At 43.1% G+C, this 22,660-nt stretch overlaps 20 non-coding genes and 5 pseudogenes across 20 annotated transcripts; all 25 read left to right on the forward strand.

Moving 5' to 3' along the window:
* The first annotated feature begins 507 nt into the window (after window positions 1-507).
* Window positions 508-626, forward strand: LOC142507186 (5S ribosomal RNA). The gene has a single exon (XR_012805448.1). It is a non-coding gene; the product is annotated as a 5S ribosomal RNA (ribosomal RNA).
* A 624-nt stretch (window positions 627-1,250) lies between these two features.
* LOC142512366 (5S ribosomal RNA) lies at window positions 1,251-1,368 on the forward strand (annotated as a pseudogene).
* A 596-nt stretch (window positions 1,369-1,964) lies between these two features.
* On the forward strand, window positions 1,965-2,083 carry LOC142515256 (5S ribosomal RNA). Its single transcript, XR_012811111.1, has one exon. It is a non-coding gene; the product is annotated as a 5S ribosomal RNA (ribosomal RNA).
* A 679-nt stretch (window positions 2,084-2,762) lies between these two features.
* LOC142511431 (5S ribosomal RNA) lies at window positions 2,763-2,881 on the forward strand (annotated as a pseudogene).
* Window positions 2,882-3,881: 1,000 nt separating this feature from the next.
* Window positions 3,882-4,000, forward strand: LOC142515257 (5S ribosomal RNA). The gene has a single exon (XR_012811112.1). It is a non-coding gene; the product is annotated as a 5S ribosomal RNA (ribosomal RNA).
* Window positions 4,001-4,679: 679 nt separating this feature from the next.
* Window positions 4,680-4,798, forward strand: LOC142511432 (5S ribosomal RNA; annotated as a pseudogene).
* A 1,001-nt stretch (window positions 4,799-5,799) lies between these two features.
* On the forward strand, window positions 5,800-5,918 carry LOC142509596 (5S ribosomal RNA). Its single transcript, XR_012807762.1, has one exon. It is a non-coding gene; the product is annotated as a 5S ribosomal RNA (ribosomal RNA).
* Window positions 5,919-8,227: 2,309 nt separating this feature from the next.
* LOC142506463 (5S ribosomal RNA) lies at window positions 8,228-8,346 on the forward strand. Its single transcript, XR_012804755.1, has one exon. It is a non-coding gene; the product is annotated as a 5S ribosomal RNA (ribosomal RNA).
* Window positions 8,347-9,028: 682 nt separating this feature from the next.
* Window positions 9,029-9,146, forward strand: LOC142510949 (5S ribosomal RNA; annotated as a pseudogene).
* Window positions 9,147-9,825: 679 nt separating this feature from the next.
* On the forward strand, window positions 9,826-9,943 carry LOC142509765 (5S ribosomal RNA). The gene has a single exon (XR_012807920.1). It is a non-coding gene; the product is annotated as a 5S ribosomal RNA (ribosomal RNA).
* Window positions 9,944-10,264: 321 nt separating this feature from the next.
* LOC142516364 (5S ribosomal RNA) lies at window positions 10,265-10,383 on the forward strand. Its single transcript, XR_012812163.1, has one exon. It is a non-coding gene; the product is annotated as a 5S ribosomal RNA (ribosomal RNA).
* Window positions 10,384-11,063: 680 nt separating this feature from the next.
* LOC142509643 (5S ribosomal RNA) lies at window positions 11,064-11,183 on the forward strand. Its single transcript, XR_012807808.1, has one exon. It is a non-coding gene; the product is annotated as a 5S ribosomal RNA (ribosomal RNA).
* A 680-nt stretch (window positions 11,184-11,863) lies between these two features.
* Window positions 11,864-11,983, forward strand: LOC142508963 (5S ribosomal RNA). Its single transcript, XR_012807158.1, has one exon. It is a non-coding gene; the product is annotated as a 5S ribosomal RNA (ribosomal RNA).
* Window positions 11,984-12,665: 682 nt separating this feature from the next.
* LOC142507419 (5S ribosomal RNA) lies at window positions 12,666-12,784 on the forward strand. The gene has a single exon (XR_012805678.1). It is a non-coding gene; the product is annotated as a 5S ribosomal RNA (ribosomal RNA).
* A 681-nt stretch (window positions 12,785-13,465) lies between these two features.
* Window positions 13,466-13,585, forward strand: LOC142506324 (5S ribosomal RNA). Its single transcript, XR_012804619.1, has one exon. It is a non-coding gene; the product is annotated as a 5S ribosomal RNA (ribosomal RNA).
* A 1,384-nt stretch (window positions 13,586-14,969) lies between these two features.
* On the forward strand, window positions 14,970-15,088 carry LOC142508732 (5S ribosomal RNA). Its single transcript, XR_012806936.1, has one exon. It is a non-coding gene; the product is annotated as a 5S ribosomal RNA (ribosomal RNA).
* A 681-nt stretch (window positions 15,089-15,769) lies between these two features.
* LOC142510786 (5S ribosomal RNA) lies at window positions 15,770-15,888 on the forward strand (annotated as a pseudogene).
* A 682-nt stretch (window positions 15,889-16,570) lies between these two features.
* Window positions 16,571-16,689, forward strand: LOC142507316 (5S ribosomal RNA). Its single transcript, XR_012805576.1, has one exon. It is a non-coding gene; the product is annotated as a 5S ribosomal RNA (ribosomal RNA).
* A 682-nt stretch (window positions 16,690-17,371) lies between these two features.
* LOC142507773 (5S ribosomal RNA) lies at window positions 17,372-17,490 on the forward strand. The gene has a single exon (XR_012806020.1). It is a non-coding gene; the product is annotated as a 5S ribosomal RNA (ribosomal RNA).
* Window positions 17,491-18,172: 682 nt separating this feature from the next.
* Window positions 18,173-18,292, forward strand: LOC142510329 (5S ribosomal RNA). Its single transcript, XR_012808448.1, has one exon. It is a non-coding gene; the product is annotated as a 5S ribosomal RNA (ribosomal RNA).
* Window positions 18,293-18,972: 680 nt separating this feature from the next.
* LOC142516590 (5S ribosomal RNA) lies at window positions 18,973-19,091 on the forward strand. The gene has a single exon (XR_012812377.1). It is a non-coding gene; the product is annotated as a 5S ribosomal RNA (ribosomal RNA).
* A 667-nt stretch (window positions 19,092-19,758) lies between these two features.
* Window positions 19,759-19,877, forward strand: LOC142514736 (5S ribosomal RNA). Its single transcript, XR_012810616.1, has one exon. It is a non-coding gene; the product is annotated as a 5S ribosomal RNA (ribosomal RNA).
* A 682-nt stretch (window positions 19,878-20,559) lies between these two features.
* On the forward strand, window positions 20,560-20,678 carry LOC142513565 (5S ribosomal RNA). Its single transcript, XR_012809505.1, has one exon. It is a non-coding gene; the product is annotated as a 5S ribosomal RNA (ribosomal RNA).
* A 682-nt stretch (window positions 20,679-21,360) lies between these two features.
* LOC142509164 (5S ribosomal RNA) lies at window positions 21,361-21,480 on the forward strand. Its single transcript, XR_012807351.1, has one exon. It is a non-coding gene; the product is annotated as a 5S ribosomal RNA (ribosomal RNA).
* Window positions 21,481-22,160: 680 nt separating this feature from the next.
* Window positions 22,161-22,279, forward strand: LOC142507194 (5S ribosomal RNA). Its single transcript, XR_012805456.1, has one exon. It is a non-coding gene; the product is annotated as a 5S ribosomal RNA (ribosomal RNA).
* The last annotated feature ends 381 nt before the right edge of the window (window positions 22,280-22,660 follow it).

The raw sequence follows: 22,660 nt of genomic DNA on the forward strand, positions 1-22,660 counted from the left end.
ACTCCGCAATGATCTGGCGAGATTTTTGCCGAATTCCTTCTCTAAGGCCCTCTAATTTGCGATTTTCCGCTTCTGTTAAGCTTCCGTTTCCGCGAGAAATCCTCTTAGGAAGTCCGAAATTCGATTCCGGTTCCATTTTATAGTATCCCAGGCATAATAATAGCTTTGTATTCGCTATTTTCTTCTTCTTATTTTTTTTCTATTTTCTGGGAACATTTAGCGATTTTTGTTGTCGTGAGCCGGTTCTGTGTGGAAAGGTATGATGCAGATTACTCCGGAGACGGTTAACTCATTAAAAACAATTATTTCGACTGTTTTATCCATAATTTACGTAAACTGTCGCGACACGAGGACTTCCCAGGGAGGTCACCCATCCTAGCTACGTCATCGCGCCATAACGATTAACTTCATGGTTCTGATTGAGCGAGGGAAATGTCGCGTGTTGTCCATCGCCGCCCGCTCCACACGTACTCGAGGGATATAAGAATAAACATCCCACTCAATGTCGGGTGCGATCATACTAGCACTAATGCACCGGATCCCATCAGAACTTCGGAGTTAAGCATGCTTGGGCGAGAGCAATACTAGCATGGGTGACCCCCTGGGAAGTCCTCGTGTTGCACCCCTTTTCATGTTTTTCTATTTTTGATTACTTGTTGAAAGACGATTTTCGGCTCAAATCATCTAAATCTCGATCGGGACCAAATAAGACATGTGAAATCAACGTAACTCGGGCACTGCCAGATTTCGACAAAATTGTAGCCTAATTTGATTGTAAACGGTCTTAGCCGAATTCCTTCTCTAAGACCCTCTAATTTACGATTTTTCGCTTCTGTTAAACTTCAGCTTAGGAAGTCCGAAATTCGATTCCGGTTCCATTTTATCGTATTCCAGGCATAATAATAGCTTTACATTCGCTATTTTCTTCATCTTATTTTTTTTCTATTTTCTGGGAACATTTAGCGATTTTTGTTGTCGTGAGCTGGTGCGGTGCGGAAGGGTATGACGCAGATTACTCCGGAGACGGTTATCTCATTAAAAACAATTATTTTGACTGTTTTAGCCATAATTTACGTAAACGGTCGCGACACGAGGACTTTCAAAAGAGGTCACCCATCCTAGCTCTGCCATCGCGCTAGAACGCTTAACTTCATTGTTCTGATTGGGTGAAACATGTGCCGCGTGTTGTCCATCGCCGCCCGCTCCACACATACTCGAGGGATATAAGAATAAACATCCCATTCAATGTCGGGTGAGATCATATTATTACTAATGCACCGGATCCCATCAGAACTCCGAAGATAAGTGTGCTTGGGCGAGAGCAGTACTTGAATGGGTGACCCCGTGGAAAGTCCTCGTTTGCACCCCTTTTCATGTTTTTCTATTTTTGATTACTTGTTGACAGACGATTTTCGGCTCAAATCATCTGAATCTCGATCAGGGCCAGAGAAGACATGTGAAATCAACGTAGCTCGGGCACTGCCGGATTTGGACAAAATTGTAGGCTAATTTGATTGTAAACGGACAAACGAACGAGACTCATTACTCCGCAATGGGCTGGCGAGATTTTAGCCGAATTTCTTCTCTAAGACCCTCTAATTAGCGATTTACATAATAATAGCTTTACATTTGCTATTTTCTACTTCTTATTTTTTTCTATTTTCTGGGAACATTTAGCGATTTTTGTTGTCGTGAGCCGGTGCTGTGCAGAAGGGTATGACGCAGATTATTCCGGAGACGGTTAACTCATTAAAAACAATTATTTCGACTGTTTTATCCATAATTTACGTAAACGGTCGCGACACGAGGACTTCCCAGGGAGGTCACCCATCCTAGATCCGCCATCGCGCCATAACGATTAACAACATGGTTCTGATTGGGTGAGAGCAGTGCCGCGTGTTGTCCATCGCCGCCCGCTCCACACGTACTCGAGGGAAATAAGAATAAACATCCCACTCAATGTTGGGTGCGATCATACCTGCACTAATGCACCGGATCCCATCAGAACTCCGTAGTTAAGTGTGCTTGGGCGAGACCAGTACTAGGTTGGGTGACCCCCTGGGAAGTCCTCGTGTTGCAATCATTTTCGTGATTTTCTATTTTTGATTACTTTTTGACAGACGATTTTCGGCTCAAATCATCTGAATCTCGATCAGGACCAGATAAGACGTGAAATCAACGTAGCTCGGGCACTGGCGGATTTGGACAAAATTGTAGCCTAATTTGATTGTAAACGGGCAAACGAACGAGACTCATTAATCCGCAATGAGCTGGCGAAATTTTAGCCGAATTCTTTCTCTAAGACCGTCTAATTTGTGATTTTCCGCTTCTGTTAAGCTTCCGTTTCCTCGAGAAATCTGCTCAGTAAGTCTGAAATTCGATTCCGGTTTCATTTTATCGTATCACAGGCATAATAATAGCTTTATATTCGCTATTTTCTTATTCTTATTTTTTTCTATTTTCTGGGAACATTTAGCTATTTTTGTTGTCGTGAGCCGGTTCTGTGCGAAGGGTATGACGCAGATTACTCCGGAGACGGTTAACTCATTAAAAACAGATATTTCTACTGTTTTAGCCATAATTTACGTAAACGGTCGCGACACGAGGACTTTCTAGGGAGGTCACCCATCCTAGCTCTGCCATCGCGCCAGAACGCTTAATTTCATTGTTCTGATTGGGCGAGAGCAGTGCCGCGTGTTGTCCATCGCCGCCCGCTCCACACGTAGTCGAGGGATATAAGAATAAACATCCCACTCAATGTCGGTTGCGATCATACAAGCACTAATACAGCAGATCCCATAAGAACTCCGAATTTAAGCGTGCTTGGGCGAGAGCAGTACTTGGATGGGTGGCCCCCTGGGAAGTCCTCGTGTGGCACCCCTTTTCGTGTTTTTCTATTTTTGATTACTTGTTGACAGACGATTTTCAGCTCAACTCATTTGACTCTCGATTAGGACCGGAGAAGACATGTAAAATCAACGTAGCTCGGGCACTGCCGGATTTGGACAAAATTGTAGGCTGATTTGATTGTAAACGGGCAAACGAACGAGACTCATTTCTCCGCAATGAGCTGGCGAGATTTTAGCCAAATTCCTTCTCTAAGACCCTCTAATTTGCCATTTTTCGCTTCTGTTAAGCTTCCGTTTCCTCGAGAAATCCGCTTAGGAAGTCCGAAATTCGATTCCGGTTCTATTTTATCGTATCCCATGCATAATAATAGCTTTACATTCGCTATTTTCTTCTTATTTTTTTCTATTTTCTGGGAACATTTAGCGATTTTTGTTGTCGTGAGCCAGTGCTGTGTGGAAGGGTAGCTCGGGTACTGCCGGATTTGGACAAAATTGTAGCCAAATTTGATTGTAAACGGGAAAACAAACGAGACTCATTAATCCGCAATGAGCTGGCGAGATTTTATCCGAATTCTTTCTCTAAGACCCTCTAATTTGCGAATTTCCGCTTCTGGTAAGCTTCCATTGCCTCGAGAAATCCGCTTAGGAAGTCCGAAATTCAATTCCGGTTCCATTTTATCGTATCTCAGGCATAATAATAGCTTTACATTCGCTATTTTTTATTCTTATTTTTTTCTATTTTTTGGGAACATTTAGCGATTTTTGTTGTCGTGAGCCGGTTCTGTAAAGAAGGGTATGACGCAGATTACTCCGGAGACGGTTAACTCATTAAAAACAATTATTTCGACTGTTTTATCCATAATTTACGTAAACGAGGAATTCCCAGGGAGGTCACCCATACTAGATCCGACATCGCGCCATAACGATTAACTTTATGGTTTTGATTGGGCGAGAGCAGTGCCGCGTGTTGTCCATCGCCGCCCGCTCCACACGTACTCGAGGGATATAAGAATAAACATCCCACTCAATGTTGGGTGCGATCATACCTGCACTAATGCACCGGATCCCATCAGAACTCCGTAGTTAAGTGTGCTTGGGCGAGACCAGTACTAGGTTGGGTGACCCCCTGGGAAGTCCTCGTGTTGCAATCATTTTCGTGATTTTCTATTTTTGATTACTTGTTGACAGACGATTTTCGGCTCAAATCATCTGAATCTCGATCAGGACCAGATAAGACGTGAAATCAACGTAGCTCGGGCACTGGCGGATTTGGACAAAATTGTAGCCTAATTTGATTGTAAACGGGCAAACGAACGAGACTCATTAATCCGCAATGAGCTGGCGAAATTTTAGCCGAATTCTTTCTCTAAGACCGTCTAATTTGTGATTTTCCGCTTCTGTTAAGCTTCCGTTTCCTCGAGAAATCTGCTCAGTAAGTCTGAAATTCGATTCCGGTTTCATTTTATCGTATCCCAGGCATAATAATAGCTTTATATTCGCTATTTTCTTATTCTTATTTTTTTCTACTTTCTGGGAACATTTAGCTATTTTTGTTGTCGTGAGCCGGTTCTGTGCGAAGGGTATGACGCAGATAACTCCGGAGACGGTTAACTCATTAAAAACAGATATTTCTACTGTTTTAGCCATAATTTACGTAAACGGTCGCGACACGAGGACTTTCTAGGGAGGTCACCCATCCTAGCTCTGCCATCGCGCCAGAACGCTTAATTTCATTGTTCTGATTGGGCGAGAGCAGTGCCGCGTGTTGTCCATCGCCGCCCGCTCCACACGTAGTCGAGGGATATAAGAATAAACATCCCACTCAATGTCGGTTGCGATCATACAAGCACTAATACAGCAGATCCCATAAGAACTCCGAATTTAAGCGTGCTTGGGCGAGAGCAGTACTTGGATGGGTGGCCCCCTGGGAAGTCCTCGTGTGGCACCCCTTTTCGTGTTTTTCTAATTTTGATTACTTGTTGACAGACGATTTTCAGCTCAACTCATTTGACTCTCGATTAGGACCGGAGAAGACATGTAAAATCAACGTAGCTCGGGCACTGCCGGATTTGGACAAAATTGTAGGCTGATTTGATTGTAAACGGGCAAACGAACGAGACTCATTTCTCCGCAATGAGCTGGCGAGATTTTAGCCAAATTCCTTCTCTAAGACCCTCTAATTTGCCATTTTTCGCTTCTGTTAAGCTTCCGTTTCCTCGAGAAATCCGCTTAGGAAGTCCGAAATTCGATTCCGGTTCTATTTTATCGTATCCCATGCATAATAATAGCTTTACATTCGCTATTTTCTTCTTATTTTTTTCTATTTTCTGGGAACATTTAGCGATTTTTGTTGTCGTGAGCCAGTGCTGTGTGGAAGGGTAGCTCGGGTACTGCCGGATTTGGACAAAATTGTAGCCTAATTTGATTGTAAACGGGAAAACGAACGAGACTCATTAATCCGCAATGAGCTGGCGAGATTTTATCCGAATTCTTTCTCTAAGACCCTCTAATTTGCGAATTTCCGCTTCTGGTAAGCTTCCATTGCCTCGAGAAATCCGCTTAGGAAGTCCGAAATTCAATTCCGGTTCCATTTTATCGTATCTCAGGCATAATAATAGCTTTACATTCGCTATTTTTTATTCTTATTTTTTTTCTATTTTTTGGGAACATTTAGCGATTTTTGTTGTCGTGAGCCGGTTCTGTAAAGAAGGGTATGACGCAGATTACTCCGGAGACGGTTAACTCATTAAAAACAATTATTTCGACTGTTTTATCCATAATTTACGTAAACGAGGAATTCCCAGGGAGGTCACCCATACTAGATCCGACATCGCGCCATAACGATTAACTTTATGGTTTTGATTGGGCGAGAGCAGTGCCGCGTGTTGTCCATCGCCGCCCGCTCCACACGTACTCGAGGGATATAAGAATAAACATCCCACTCAATGTCGGGTGCGATCTTACGAGCACTAATGCACCGGATCCCATCAGAACTACAGAGTTAAGCGTACTTGGGCGAGAGCAGTACTAGGATGGGTGACCCCTTGGGAAGTCCTCGTGTTGCACCCCTTTTCGTGTTTTTCTATTTTTGATTACTTGTTGAAAGATGATTTTCAGCTCAAATCATCTAAATCTCGATCGGGTCCAAATAAGACATGGGAAATCAACGTAACTCGGGCACTGCTGGATTTGGACAAACTTATAGCCTAATCTGATTGTAAACGGTCTTAGCCGAATTCTTTCTCTAAGACCCTCGAATTTGCGATTTTCCGCTCCTGTTAAGCTTCCGTTTCCTCGATAAATCCGCTTAGGGAGTCCGAAATTCGATTCTGGTTCCATTTTATCGTATCCCAGGCATAATAATAGCTTTACATTCGCTATTTTCTTCTTCTTATTTTTTTTCTATTTTCTGGGAACATTTAGCGATTTTTGTTGTCGTGAACCGGTGCTGATAGGATCGATTATGGGGGATAATCATTGAGCTGCAATAGCTCGGTTCTTGAAATATTGAACACCGATGAATTAAATCGAGTTTGGTTAAAAACCAAGAGGAAGATACTCGAAATAATCCTTCGTAGAAACCGATTAAATATTTTGTAAACCATTTAAAATTTATGCAAGTTGAATGAGTAAAAATATTCAGTTGAAGTATTTTATCAAACATTTGGTATACAATATTTTGATATTTGAAGAACACATAAAATGCTTCAACAATGCATCTTTAAAAACAGTGAAAATGATAAGCAAATGCAATAAACAAATAGACACGAATTTGTTTATGGATATTCGGATATTTCAAACACTCCTACGTCATCCCTTTTTCCTCTTGGGAAGGATCCACTAGAAGACTTTGATTTATACAACTACTTGTACAAACCCATTCTGGAAGGGCAGCACCCAACTAGAACTCCTAGCACTCAAGATTGTAGGCAGCACCTCACAATCAGCATATTCTTTAATGTCTCATATGCAAAGACTACATACACAAGTTTATTGTCTTTGTGCAAGACTCACTCAACTAATCTTTGAAGTTCAACTCTCTTGTATTTGTGTGAGTGATTGTGTGTGAGGAATTTATCATTTACAGTGTACATCTCAAATGTATCCTCACACAAGGGCTTGTGCTCTCAACAAGCTGATTTTTTCATGCTAACTGCCCATGCTTTGAATCCCCTTCAAAAGCTGTTGTTTGATCTTCAATATGTTGTATTTATAGGCTCCAACACTGATATATACGTTAGACACAAGAATATGACCGTTGGAAAGTTTCTGTACTGTTTCTGGAATTGCAACAGTAAAATTCGTCTTGCTAGACATTTTCCCGACTGGTCAACTCTGGTCAACTGGTCAACTCAACTGGTCAATCAGTTCAACTGGTTCAGTTGGTCTGGTTCAGTTGGACTGGTTCAACTGGTCTTCAGCTGGTCTGGTACAGTTTCAGCTGGTTCAGTTCAGCTGGTTCAGTTCAGCTGGTCTGGTTCAACTGGTTTTCAGCTGGTCTGGTTCAGTTTCAGTTGGTCAGCAGCTGGTTCAGTTCAGTTGGTTGGTCAGCTGGTCAGCAGTTGGTTCAGTTTCAGCTGGTGTGCTGAAATCAGCCTAGCTGATTTCAGTTTGTGCTGAACCAGTAACTTCATCCTCATTTATCAGCATCTTAAGCTTTGATTCAGACTTTGACTTCTGAAGATGATTTGTAGATCATCGTCTTATCTTTCCAACGCATACTGAATCGCTTCATTTCAATAACCGAGCTGAGAGATATGACCAAAATACCGCAGCTGCTCAAACTCAACTGATTGCTGTTTTCGTGTGATCATTTCGGTAATTGAGCGATCAGTTAGACCATCATAACATCCGATTTTGCCAAACTGACGTGAAATACGATTTGTTTCGAATTGAGTTTTCTAATCAGTCCAGTTTGCGGATTGTCATTTTGATAATCCAGTTGAGAGAGATCATCAAAATACCAAAGCTCGCAAGAAATTCAGTTTGTGCAAAATTCAGTTTCAGCTTGTTTCTTGTGTTTGCAATTTCACACTTGAGGAAATATGTTAGAAACACAATAACAAGTTTTGTTAACATCAAAAACAAGATTGCGAACTTGAAAAGTTCCAACAGGTGCTGTGCGAAAAGGTATGACGCAGATTACTCCGGAGACTGTTAACTCATTAAAAACAATTATTTCAACTGTTTTAGCCATAATTTACGTAAACGGTCGCCACGAGGACTTCCCAGGGAGGTCACCCATCCTAGCTCTACCATCGTGCCAGAACGCTTAACTTCATGGTTCTGATTGGACGAGAGCAGTCCCGCGTGTTGTCTATCGCCGCCCGCTCCACACGTAATCGAGGGATATAAGAATAAACATCCCACTTAATGTCGGGTGTGATCATACCAGCACTAATGCACCGGATCCCATCAGAACTCCGAAGTTAAGCGTGTTTGGGCGACAGCAGTACTAGGATGGGTGACCCCCTGGGAAGTCCTCGTGTTGGACCCCTTTTCGTGTTTTTCTATTTTTGATTATTTGTTGACAGACGATTTTCGGCTCAAATCATCTGAATCTCGATCGGGACCAGATAAGAAATGTAAAATCAACGTAGCTCGGGCACTGCCGGATTTGGACAAAATTGTAGCCTAATTTGATTGTAAACGGGCAAACGAACGAGATTGATTAATCCGCAATGAGATGGCGAGATTTTAGCCGAATTCCTTCCCGAAGACCATCTAATTTGCGATTTTCCGCTTCTGTTAATCTTCCGTTTCCTCGAAAAATCCGCTTAGTAAGTCCGAAATTCGATTCCAGTTTCATTTTATTGTATCAAGGCATAATAATAGCTTTACATTCGCTATTTTCTTAATCTTATTTTTTTTCACTTTTCTGGGAACATTTAGCGATTTTTGTTGTCGTGAGCCGGTTCTGTGCGGTAGGGTATGACGCAGATTACTCCGGAGACGGTTAACTCATTAAAAACAATTATTTCGACAGTTTTAGCCATAATTTACGGAAACAGTCGCGACACGAGGACTTTTCAGGGATGTCACCCATCCTAGCTCTGCCATCGCGCCAGAACGCTTAACTTCATTGTTCTGATTGGGCGAGAGCAGTGCCGCGTGTTGTCCATCGCCGCACGCTCCACACGTACTCGAGGGATATAATAATAAACATCCCACTCAATGTCGGGTGCGATCATACCAGCACTAATGCACCGAATCCCATCAGAACTTCGAAGTTAAGCGTGCTTGGGTGGGAGCAGTACTTGGATGAGTGACCCGCTGGAAAGTCTTCGTTTGCACCCCTTTTCGTGTTTTTCTATTTTTGATTACTTGTTGACAGACGATTTTCGGCTCAAATCATCTGACTCTCGATCAGGATAAGAGAAGAAATGTGAAATCAACGTAGCTCGGGCACTGCCGGATTTGGACAAAATTGTAGGCTAATTTGATTGTAAACGGGCAAACGAACGAGACTCATTCTCCGCAATGAGCTGGCGAGATTTTAGCCGAATTTTTTCTCTAAGACCCTCTAATTTGCGATTTTCGCTTTTGTTAATCTTTCGTTTCCTCGAAAAATCCGCTTAGGAAGTATGAAATTCGATTCCGGTTCCATTTTATCGTATCCCAGGCATAATAATAGCTTTTCATTCGCTATTTTTTTCATCTTATTTTTTTTAATTTTCTGTGAACATTTAGCGATTTTTGTTGTCGTGAGCCGGTGCTGTGCGGAAGGGTATAACGCATATTACTCCGGAGACGGTTAACTCATTAAAAACAATTATTTCGGCTGTTTTATACCTAATTTACGTAAACGGTCGCGACACGAGTACTTTCCAGGGAGGTTACCCATCCTAGCTCTGCCATCGCGCTAGAACGCGTAACTTCATGGTTCTGATTGGGCGAGAGCAGTGCCGCGTGTTGTCCATCGTCGCCTTCTCCACACGTACACTTGGGATATAAGAATAAACATCCATTCAATGTCAGGTGCGATCATACCAACACTAATGCACCGGATCCCATCAGAACTCCGAAGCTAAGCGTGCTTGGGCGAGAGCAGTAATAGGATGGTTGACCCCCTGGGAAGTCCTCGTTTGCACCCTTTTTCGTGTTTTTCTATTTTTGATTACTTGTTGAAAGACGATTTTTGGCTCAAATCATCTGACTCTCGATCAGGACCAGAGAAGACATGTGAAATCAACGTAGCTCGGGCACTGCCGGATTTTGACCAAATTGTAGGCTAATTTGATTGTAAACGGGCAAACGAGGACTTCCCAGGGAGGTCACCCATCCTAGCTTTGCCATCGCGTCAGAACGCTTAACTTCATGGTTCTGATTGGGCGAGAGCAGTGCCGCGTGTTGTCCATCGCCGCCCGCTCCACACGTACTCGAGGGTAATAAGAATAAACATCCCACTAAATGTCGGGTGCGATCATACCAGCACTAATGCACCGGATCCCATCAGAACTTCGAAGTTAAGCGTGCTTGGGCGAGAGCAGTACTAGGATGTGTGACCCCCTGGGAAGTTGTCGTGTTGCATCCCTTTTCGTGTTTTTATATTTTTGATTACTTGTTGACAGACGATTTTCGGCTCAAATCATCTGAATCTCGATCGGGACCAGATAAGACGTGAAATCAACGTAGCTCAGGAACTGCAGGATTTGGACAAAATTGTAGCCTAATTTGATTGTAAACGGGCAAACGAACGAGACTCATTAATCCGCAATGAGCTGGAGAGATTTTAGCCAAATTCCTTCTCTAAGACCCTCTAATTTGCGATTTTTCGCTTCTGTTAAGCTTCCGTTTCCTCGAGAAATCCACTTAGGTTGTCCGAAATTCGATTCCGGTTCCATTTTATCGTATCCCAGGCATAATAATAGCTTTACATTAGCTATTTTCTTCTTCTTATTTTTTTCTATTTTCTGGGAACATTTAGCGATTTTTGTTGTCGTGAACCGGTGCTGTGCGGAAGGGTATGACGCAGATTACTCCGGAGACGGTTAACTAATTAAAAACAATTATTTCGACTGTTTTAACCATAATTTACGTAAACGGTCGCGACACGAGGACTTCCCAGGGAGGTCACCCATCCTAGCTCTGCCATCGCGCCAGAACGCTTAACTTCATGGTTCTGATTGGGCGAAAGCAGTGCCGCGTGTTGTCCATTCACGCCCGCTCCACACGTACTCGAGGGATATAAGAATAAACATCAAACTCAATGTCGGGTGCGATCATACCTGCACTAACGCACCGGAACCCATCAGAACTCCGAAGTTAAGCGTGCTTGGGAGAGAGCAGTAATAGGATGGGTGAACCCCTTGGGAAGTCCTCGTGTTGCATCCCTTTTCGTGTTTTTATATTTTTTATTACTTGTAGAAAGACAATTTTCGGCTCAAATCATCTGAATCTCGATCGGGACCAGATAAGAGGTGAAATCAACGTACCTCGGGCACTGCCGAATTTGGACAAAATTGTAGCCTAATTTGATTGTAAACTGGCAAACGAACGAGACTCATTAATCCGCAATGAGCGGGAGAGATTTTAGCCGAATTCCTTCTCTAAGACCCTCTAATTTGCGATTTTCCGCTTCTGTTAAACTTCTGTTTCCTCGAGAAATCCGCTTAGGAAGTCCGAAATTCAGTTTCGGTTTCCTTGTATCGTATCCCAGGCATAATAATAGCTTTACATTCGCTATTTTCTTATTCTTATTTTTTTCTATTTTCTGGAAACATCTAACGATTTTTGTTGTTGTGAGTCGGTTCTGTGCGGAATGGTATGACGCAGATTACTCCGGAGACAGTTAACACATTAAAAACAATTATTTTGACTGTTTTAGCCATAATTTACGTAAACGGTCGCGACACGAGGACTTTCCTGTGAGGTCACCCATCCTAGCTCTTCAATCGCGTCAGAACGCTTAACTTCATTGTTCTGATTGGGCGAGAGCTGTGACGCGTGTTGTCCATCGCCGCCCGCTCCACACGTACTAGAGGGATATAGGAAATAACATCATACTCAAAGTCGGGTGCGATCATACCAGCAATAATACACCGGATCCCATCAGAACTCCGAAGTTATGCCGTGCTTGGGCGAGAGCAGTACTTGGATGGGTGACTCCCTGGGAAGTCCTCGTGATGCACCCCTTTTCGTGTTTTTCTATTTTTGATTGCTTGTTGACAGAAGATTTTCGGCTCAAATCATCCAACTCTCGATCAGGACCAGAGAATACATGTGAAATCAACGTAGCTCGGGCACTGCCGGATTTGGTCAAAATTGTAGGCTTATTTGATTGCAAACGGGCAAACGAACGAGACACATTAATCCGCAATGAGCTGGCGAGATTTTAGCCGAATTCCGTCTCTAAGACCCTCTAATTTGCGATTTTCCGTTTCTGTTAAGCTTCTGTTTCCTCGAAAAATCCGCTTAGGAAGTTCGAAATTCGATTCCGGTTTCATTTTATCGTATCCCAGACATAATAATAGCTTTACATTCGCTATTTTCTTATTCTTATTTTTTTCTATTTTCTGGGAACATTTAGCGATTTTTGTTGTCGTGAGCCGTTTCTGTGCGGAAGAGTATGACGCAGATTACTCCGGAAACGGTTAACTCATTAAAAACAATTATTTCAACTGTTTTAGCCATTATTTACGTAAACGGTCGCGACACGAGGACTTTCCAGGGAGGTCACCCATCCTAGCTCTGCCATCGCGCCAGAACGCTTAACTTCATTGTTCTGATTGGGCGAGAAAAGTGCCGCGTGTTGTCCATCGCCGCCCGCTCCACACATACTCGAGGGATATAAGAATAAACATCTCACTCAATTTCAGGTGCGATCATACCAGCACTTATACACCGGAACCCATAAGAACTCCAAAGTTAAGCGTGCTTGGGCGAGAGCAGTACTTTGATGGATGACCCCCTGGGAAGTACTCGTGTTGCATCCCTTTTCGTGTTTTTCTATTTTTGATTACTTGTTGACAGACGATTTTCGGCACAAATCATCTGACTCTCGATAAGGACTAGAGAAGACATGTGAAATCAACGCAGCTCGGGCACTGCCGGATTTGGACAAAATTGTAGGCTAATTTGATTGTAAACGGGCAAACGAACGAGACTCATTACTCCGCAATGAGCTGGCGAGATTTTAGCCGAATTCCTTCTCTAAGACCCTCTAATTTGCGATTTTTCGCTTCTGTTAAGCTTCCGTTTCCTCGAGAAATCCACTTAGGAAGTCTGAAATTCAATTCCAGTTCCATTTTATCGTATCTCAGGCATAATAATAGCTTTACATTCCCTATTTACTTCTTCTTATTTTTTTCTATTTTCTGGGAACATTTAGCGATTTTTGTTGTCGTGAGTCGGTGCTATGCGGAAGGGTATGACGCAGATTACACCGGAGATGGTTAACTCATTAAAAACAATTATTTCGACTGTTTTAGCCATAATTTACTTAAAAGGTCACGGCACGAGGACTTCCCAGGGACGTCACCCATCCTAGCTCTGCCATCGCGCCAAAACGCTTAACTTCATGGTTCTGATTGGGCGAGAGCAGTGCAGCGTGTGTCCATCGCCGCCCGCTCCACACGTACTCGAGGGATATAAGAATAAACATCCCACTCAATGTTTGGTGCGATCAAACAAGCACTAAAGCACCGGATCCCATCAGAACTCCGAAGTTAAGCGTGCTTCGGCGAGAGGCAGTACTACGATGGGTGACCCCCTGGGAAGTCCTCGTGTTGCACCCCTTTCCGTGTTTTTCTATTTTTGATTACTTGTTGAAAGACGATTTTCTGCTCAAATCTTCTGAATCTTGATCGAGACCAAATAAGACGTGCAATCAACGTAACTCGGGCACTGTTGGGTTTGGACAAGACAAAATCGTAGCCTAATTTGATTGTAAACGGTCTTAGCCGAATTTCTTCTCTAAGACCCTCTAATTTGCGATTTTTTGCTTCTGTTAAGCTTCCGTTTCCTAGAGAAATCTGCTTAGGAAGTCCGAATATCTATTCCGGTTCCATTTTATCGTATCCCCGGCATAATAATAGCTTTACATTCGCTTTCTTCTTCTTATTTTTTTCTATTTTTTGGGAACATTTAGCGATTTTTGTTCTCGTGAGCCGGTGCTGTGCAGAAGGGTATGACGCAGATTACTCCAGAGACGGTTAACTCATTCAAAACAATTATTTCGACTGTTTTAGCCAAAATAAACGTAAACGGTCGCGACACGAGGACTTCCCAGGGAGGTCACCCATCTTAGCTCTGCCATCGCGCCAGAACGCTTAACTTCATGTTTGTGATTTGACGAGAGCAGTGCCACGTGTTGTCCATCGCCGCCCGCTCCACACGTACTCGAGGGATATAAGAATAAACTACCAACTCAATGTCGGTTGCGATCATACTAGCACTAATGCACCGGTTACCCCCCTGGGAAGTCTTCGTGTTGCATCCTTTTTCGTGTTTTTTTATTTTTGATTACTTATTGACATACGATTTTCGGCTCAAATCATCTGAATCTCGATCTGTACCAGATAAGACGTGAAATCAACGTAGCTCGGGCGCTGCCGGATTTGGACAAAATTGTAGCCTAATTTGATTGTAAACGGGCAAACGAACAAAACTCATTAATCCGCAATGAGCTGGAGAGATTTTAGCCGAATTCCTTCTCTAAGACCCTCTAATTTGCAATTTTCCGCTTCTGTTAAGCTTTCGTTTCCTCGAGAAATCCGCTTAGGAAGTCCAAAATTCGATTTCGGTTCCATTTTATCGTATCCCAGGCATAATAATAGCTTTACATTCGCTATTTTCTTCTTCTTATTTTTTTTCTATTTACTAGGAACATTTAGCGATTTTTGTTGTCGTGAGCCGGTTCTGTGCGGAAGCGTATTACGTAGAATACTCTGGAGACGGTTAACTCATTAAAAACAATTATTTCGACTGTTTTATCCATAATTTACGTAAACGGTCGCGACACGAGGACTTCCCAGGGAGGTCACCCATCCTAGCTCCACCATCGCGCCAAAACGCATAACTTCATGGTTCTGATTGGGCGAGAGCAGTGCCGCGTGTTGTCCATCGCCGCCCGCTCCACACGTACTCTAGAATATAAGAATAAACATCCCAGTAAATGTCGGGTGCGATCATACCAGCAATAATGCACCGGATTCCACCAGAACTCCGAAGTTAAGCGTGCTTGGGAGAGAGCAGTACTAGGATGGGTGACCCCCTAGGAAGTCCTCGTGTTGTACCCCTTTTCGTGTTTTTCTATTTTGGATTACTTGTTGACAGACGATTTTCGGCTCAAATCCTCCGAATCTCGACCGGGACCAGATAAGACGTGAAATCAACGTAGCTCGAGCACTGCCGTATTTGGACAAAATTGTAGCCTAATTTGATTGTAAACGGGCAAACGAACGAGACTCATTCTTCGCAATGATCTGGCGAGATTTTTGCCGAATTCCTTCTCTAAAACCCTCTAATTTGCGATTTTCCGATTCTGTTAAGCTTCCGTTTTCTCGAGAAATCCGCTTAGGAAGTCCGAAATTCGCTTCCGGTTTTATTTTATCGTATCCCAAACATAATAATAGCTTTACATTCCCTATTTTTTTATTCTTATTTTTTTTTTCTATTTTCATGGAACATTTAGCGATTTTTGTTGTCGTGAGCCGGTTCTGTGCATAAGGGTATGATGCAGATTACTCCGGAGTCGGTTAACTCATTAAAAACAATTATTTCGACTATTTTAGCCATAATTTACGTAAACGGTCGCGACGCGAGGACTTCCCATGGATTTCACCCATCCTAATTCTGCCATCGCGCTAGAAAGCTTAACTTCATGGTTCTTATTGGGCGAGAGCAGTGCCGCGTGTTGTCCATCGTCGCCCGCTCCACACGTACTCGAGGGATATAAGAATAAACATCCACTCAATGCCGGTTGCGATCATACCAGCACTAATGCACCAGATCCCATCAGAACTCCGAAGTTAAGCTTGCTTCGGCGAGAGCAGTTCTAGGATGAGTGACCCCCTGGGAAGTCCTCGTGTTGCGCCCCTTTTCCTGTTTTTCTATTTTTGATTACTTGTTGACAGACGATTTTCGGTTCAAATCATCTGAATCTCGATCGGGATCAGATAAGACATGTGAAATCGACGTAGCTCGGGCACTGCCGGATTTGGACAAAATTGTAGCCTAATTTGATTGTAAATGGGTAAACGAACGAGACTCATTACTCCGCAATGTGGTGGCGAGATTTTAGCCGATCTTCTTCTCTAAGACCCTCAAATTTACGATTTTCCGCTTCTGTTAAGCTTCCGTTACCTCGAGAAATCCGCTTAGGAAGTCTGAAATTCGATTCCGGTTCCATTTTATCTTATATCAGGCATAATAATAACTTTACATTCGCCATTTTTTTCTTCTTATTTTTTTTCTATTTTCTGGGAATATTTAGCGATTTTTGTTGTCGTGAGCCGGTTCTGTGCGGAAGGGTATGACCCAGATTACTCCGGAGACGGTTAACTCATTAAAAACAATTATGTCGACAGTTTTATCCATAATTTACGTAAACGGTCGCGACACGAGGATTTCCAAGGGAGGTCACCCATCCTAGCTCTGCCATCGCGCCAGAACGCTTAACTTCATGGTTCGGATTGGACGAGAGCAGTGCCGCGTGTTGTCCATCGCCGCCCGCTCCACACATACTCAAAGGATATAAGAATAAACATCCACTCAATGTCGGGTGCGATCCTACCAGCACTAATGCACCGGATCCCATCATAACTCTGAAGTTAAGCGTGCTTGGGCGAGAGCAGTACTAGGATTGGTGACCCCCTGGGAAGTCCTCGTGTTGCACCCCTTTTCGTGTTTTTCTATTTTTGATTACTTGTTGACGGACGATTTTCGGCTCAAATCATCTGAATCTCGATTGGGAACAGATAAGACATGTGAAATCAACGTAGCTCGGGCACTGCCGGATTTGGACAAAATTGTAGCCTAATTTGATTGTAAACGGGTAAACGAACGAGTCTCATTACTCCGCAATGAGCTGGCGAGATTATAGCCGAATTTCTTCTCTAAAACCCTCTAATTTGCGATTTTCCGCTTTTGTTAAGCTTCCGTTTCCTCGAGAAATCCGCTTAGGAAGTCTGAAATTCGATTCCGGTTCTATTTTATCTTATCCCAGGCATAATAATAGCTTTACATTCGCTATTTTTTTCTTCTTATTTTTTTTCTATTTTCTTGGAATACTTAGCGATTTTTGTGATCGTGATCCGGTTCTGTGCAGAAGGGTATTACGTAGATTACTCCGGAGACGGTTAACTCATTAAAAACAATTATTTCGACTGCTTTATCCATAATTTACGTAAACGGTCGCGACACGAGTACTTCCCAGGGAGGTTACCCATCCTCGCTCTGCCATCGCGCCAGAACGCTTAACTTCATGGTTCTGATTGGGCGAGAGAAGTGGCGCGTGTTGTCCATCGTCGCCTTCTCCACACGTACTCTTGGGATATAAGAATAAACATCCACTCAATGTCCAGTGCGATCATACCAGCACTAATTCAACGGATCCCATCAGAACTCCGAAGTTAAGCGTGCTTGGGCGAGAGCAGTACTAGGTTGGGTAACCCCCTGGGAAGTCCTAGTGTTGCACCTCTTTTCGTGTTTTTCTATTTTTGATTACTTGTTGACAGACGATTTTCGGCTCGAATCATCTGAATCTCGATCGGGACCAGATAAGACATGTGATATCAACGTAGCTCGGGCACTGCCGGATTTAGACAAAATTGTAGCCTAATTTGATTGTAAACGGGCAAACGAATGAGACTCATTACTCCGCAATGAGCTGGCGATATTTTAGCCGAATTCCTTCTCTAAGACCCTCTAATTTGTGATTTTTCGCTTCTGTTAAGCTTCCGTTTCCTCGAGAAATCCGCTTAGAAAGTTCGAAATTCGATTTCGGTTTCACTTTATCGTATCCCAGGCATAATAAAATCTTTACATTCGCTATTTTCTTCCTCCTATTTTTTTCCTATTTTCTGGGAACATTTAGCGATTTTTGTTGTCGTGAGCCGGTTCTGTGCGGAAGGGTATGACGCAGATTACTCCGGAGATGGTTAACTCATTAAAAATAATTATTTCGACTGTTTTATCCATAATTTACGTAACCGATCACGACACGAGGACTTCCCATGGAGGTCACCCATCCTAGCTCTGCCATTGCGCCCGAACGCTTAACTTCATGGTTCTGATTGGGCGAGAGCAGTGCCGCGTGTTGTCGATCGTCGCCTTCTCCACACGTACACTTGGGATATAAGAATAAACATCCACTCAATGTCCGGTGCGATCATACCAGCACTAATTCACCGGATCTCATCAGAATTCCATAGTTAAGCATGCCTTGGGCGAGAGCAGTACTAGGATGGGTGACCCCCTGGGAAGTCCTCGTGTTGCACCCCTTTTCTTGTTTTTCTATTTTTAACTACTTGTTGACAGACGATTTTCGGATCAGATCTTCTGAATCTCGATCGGGACCTGATAAGACATGTGAAATCAACGTAGCTCGGGCACTGCCGGATTTGGACAAAATTGTAGCCTAATTTGATTGTAAACGGACAAACGAACGAGACTCATTACTTCGCAATGAACTGGCGAGATTTTAGCCGAATTTCTTCTCTAAAACCCTCTAACTTGCGATTTTCCGCTTCTGTTAAGCTTCCGTTTCCTCGATAAATCCGCTTAGGAAGTCCGAAATTCGATTCCGGTTCCATTTTATCTTATCCCAGGCATAATAATAGCTTTACATTCGCTATTTTCTTATTCTTATTTTTTTCTATTTTCTGGGAATACTTAGCGATTTTTGTTGTCGTGAGCCGGTTCAGTGCAGAAGGGTATTACGTAGCTTACCTCGGAGAAGGTTAACTTATTAAAAACAATTATTTCGATTGTTTTATCCATAATTTACTAAACGGTCGCGACACGAGTACTTCCCAGGGAGGTTACCCATCCTAGCTCTGCCATAGCGCCAGAACGCTTAATTTCATGGTTCTGAATAGGCGAGAGCAGTGCCGCGTGTTGTCAATCGTCGCCTTCTCTACACGTACTCTTGGGATATAAGAATAAACATCCCCTCAATGTCCGGTGCGATCATACCAGCACTAATGCACCGGATCGCATCAGAACTCCGAAGTTAAGCGTGCTTGGGCGAGAGCAGTACTAGGATGGATGACCCCCAAGGAAGTCCTCGTGTTGCACCCCTTTTCGTGTTTTTCTATTTTTGATTACTTGTTGACAGACGATTTTCGGCTCAAATCATCTGAATCTCGATCGGGACCTGATAAGACATGTGAAATCAACGTAGCTCGGGCACTGCCGGATTTGGACAAAATTGTAAACGGGCAAACGAACGAGACTCATTACTCCGCAATGAGCTGGCGAGATTTTAGCCGAATTCTTTCTCTAAGACCCACTAATTTGCAATTTTCCGCTTCTGTTAAGCTTCCGTTTTCTCGAGAAATCCGCTTAGGAAGTTAGAAATTCGATTTCGGTTCCACTTTATCGTATCCCAAGCATTATAAAAGCTTTACATTCGCTATTTTCTTCTTCTTATTTTTCTCGTATTTTCTGGCAACATTTAGCGATTTTTGTTGTCGTGAGTCGGTTCTGTGCAGAAGGGTATTACGTAGATTACTCCGAAGACGGTTAACTCATTAAAAACAATTATTTCGAATGTTTTATCCATAATTTACGTAAACGGTCGCGACACGAGGACTTTCCAGGGAGGTCACCCATCCTAGCTCTGCCTTCGCGCCAGAACACTTAACTTCATGGTTCTGATTGGACGAGAGCAGTGCCGCGTGTTGTCCATCGCCGCCCGCTCCACACATACTCGAAGTATATAAGAATAAACATCCCACTCAATATCGGGTGCGATCATACCAGCACTAATGCACTGGATCCCATCAGAACTCCGAAGTTAAGCGTGCTCGGGCGAGAGCAGTACTAGGATGTGTGACCCCCTGGGAAGTCTTCGTGTCGCACCCCTTTTCGTGTTTTTCTATTTTTGAATACTTGTTGATAGACGATTTTTGGCTCAAATCATCTTAATCTCGATCGTGACCAAATAAGACATGTGAAATCAACGTAGCTCGGGCACTGCCGGATTTGAAAAAAATTGTAGCCTAATTAGATTGTAAACGGGTAAACGAACGAAACTCATTACTCCGCAATGAGTTTGCGATATTTTAGCCAAATTCCTTCTCTAAGACCCTCTAATTTGCGATTTTCCGCCTCTGTTAAGCTTCCGTTTCCTCGAGAAATCCACTTAGGAAGTTCGAAATTCGATTTCGGTTCCACTTTATCGTATCCCAGGCATAATAAAAGCTTTAAATTCGCTATTTTCTTCTTCTTATTTTTTTCCTATTTTCTGGGAACATTTAGCGATTTTCGTTGTCGTGAGCCGGTTCTGTGCGGAAGGGTATTACGTAGATTACTCCGGAGACGGTTAACTCATTAAAAACAATTATGTCGACTGTTTTATCCATAATTTACGTAAACGGTCGCGACACGAGTACTTCCCAGGGAGGTTACCCATCCTAGCTCTGCCATCGCGCCAGAACACTTAACTTCATGGTTTTGATTGGGCGAGAGCAGTGCCGTGTGTTGTCCATCGTCTCCTTCTCCACACGTACTCTTGGGAGATAAGAATAAACATCCACTCAATGTCCGGTGCGATCATACCAGCATTAATTCACCGGATCCCATCAGAACTCCGAAGTTAAGCGTGCTTGGGCGAGAGCAGTACTAGGATGGGTGACCCCCTGGGAAGTCCTCGTGTTGCACCCCTTTTCGTGTTTTTCTATTTTTGATTACTTGTTGACAGACGATTTTCGGCTCAAATCATCTGAATCTCGATCGGGACCTGATAAGACATGTGAAATCAACGTAGCTCGGGCACTGCCGGATTTGCACAAAATTGTAGCCTAATTTGATCGTAAACGGGCAAACGAACGAGACTCCTTACTCCGCAATGAGCTGGCGAGATTTTAGCCGAATTCATTCTCTAAGACCCTCTAATTTGCGATTTTTCGCTTCTGTTAAGCTTTCGTTTCCTCGATAAATCCTCTTAGGAAGTCCGAAATTCGATTCCAGTTCCATTTTATCTTATCCCAGGCAAAATAATAGCTTTACATTCGCTATTTTCTTCCTCCTATTTTTTTCCTATTTTCTGGGAACATTTAGCGATTTTTGTTGTCGTGAGCCGGTTCTGTGCGGAAGGGTATGACGCAGATTACTCCGGAGATGGTTAACTCATTAAAAATAATTATTTCGACTGTTTTATCCATAATTTACGTAAACGATCGCGACACGAGGACTTCCCATGGAGGTCACCCATCCTAGCTCTGCCATTGCGCCAGAACGCTTAACTTTATGGTTCTGATTGGGCGAGAGCAGTGCCGCGTGTTGTCCATCGTCGCCTTCTCCACACGTACTCTTGGGATATAAGAATAAACATCCACTCAATGTCCGGTGCGATCATACCAGCACTAATTCACCGGATCTCATCAGAATTCCGTAGTTAAGCATGCCTTGGGCGAGAGCAGTACTAGGATGGGTGACCCCCTGGGAAGTCCTCGTGTTGCACCCCTTTTCTTGTTTTTCTATTTTTAATTACTTGTTGACAAACGATTTTCGGATCAAATCATCTGAATCTCGATCGGGACCTGATAAGACATGTGAAATCAACGTAGCTCGGGCACTGCCGGATTTGGACAAAATTGTAGCCTAATTTGATTGTAAACGGGCAAACGAACGAGACTCATTACTTCGCAATGAAATGGCGAGATTTTAGCCGAATTTCTTCTCTAAAACCCTCTAACTTGCGATTTTCCGCTTCTGTTAAGCTTCCGTTTCCTCGATAAATCCGCTTAGGAAGTCCGAAATTCGATTCCGGTTCCATTTTATCTTATCCCAGGCATAATAATAGCTTTACATTCGCTATTTTCTTATTCTTATTTTTTTCTATTTTCTGGGAATACTTAGCGATTTTTGTTGTCGTGAGCCGGTTCAGTGCAGAAGGGTATTACGTAGCTTACCTCGGAGAAGGTTAACTTATTAAAAACAATTATTTCGATTGTTTTATCCATAATTTACTAAACGGTCGCGACACGAGTACTTCCCAGGGAGGTTACCCATCCTAGCTCTGCCATAGCGCCAGAACGCTTAATTTCATGGTTCTGAATAGGCGAGAGCAGTGCCGCGTGTTGTCAATCGTCGCCTTCTCTACACGTACTCTTGGGATATAAGAATAAACATCCCCTCAATGTCCGGTGCGATCATACCAGAACTAATGCACCGGATCGCATCAGAACTCCGAAGTTAAGCGTGCTTGGGCGAGAGCAGTACTAGGATGGATGACCCCCAAGGAAGTCCTCGTGTTGCACCCCTTTTCGTGTTTTTCTATTTTTGATTACTTGTTGACAGACGATTTTCGGCTCAAATCATCTGAATCTCGATCGGGACCTGATAAGACATGTGAAATCAACGTAGCTCGGGCACTGCCGGATTTGGACAAAATTGTAAACGGGCAAACGAACGAGACTCATTACTCCGCAATGAGCTGGCGAGATTTTAGCCGAATTCTTTCTCTAAGACCCACTAATTTGCAATTTTCCGCTTCTGTTAAGCTTCCGTTTTCTCGAGAAATCCGCTTAGGAAGTTAGAAATTCGATTTCGGTTCCACTTTATCGTATCCCAAGCATTATAAAAGCTTTACATTCGCTATTTTCTTCTTCTTATTTTTCTCGTATTTTCTGGCAACATTTAGC

The sequence above is a fragment of the Primulina tabacum genome, chromosome 10 (genome assembly GCF_025594145.1).
Source record: "Primulina tabacum isolate GXHZ01 chromosome 10, ASM2559414v2, whole genome shotgun sequence".
Lineage (NCBI taxonomy): Eukaryota > Viridiplantae > Streptophyta > Magnoliopsida > Lamiales > Gesneriaceae > Primulina > Primulina tabacum.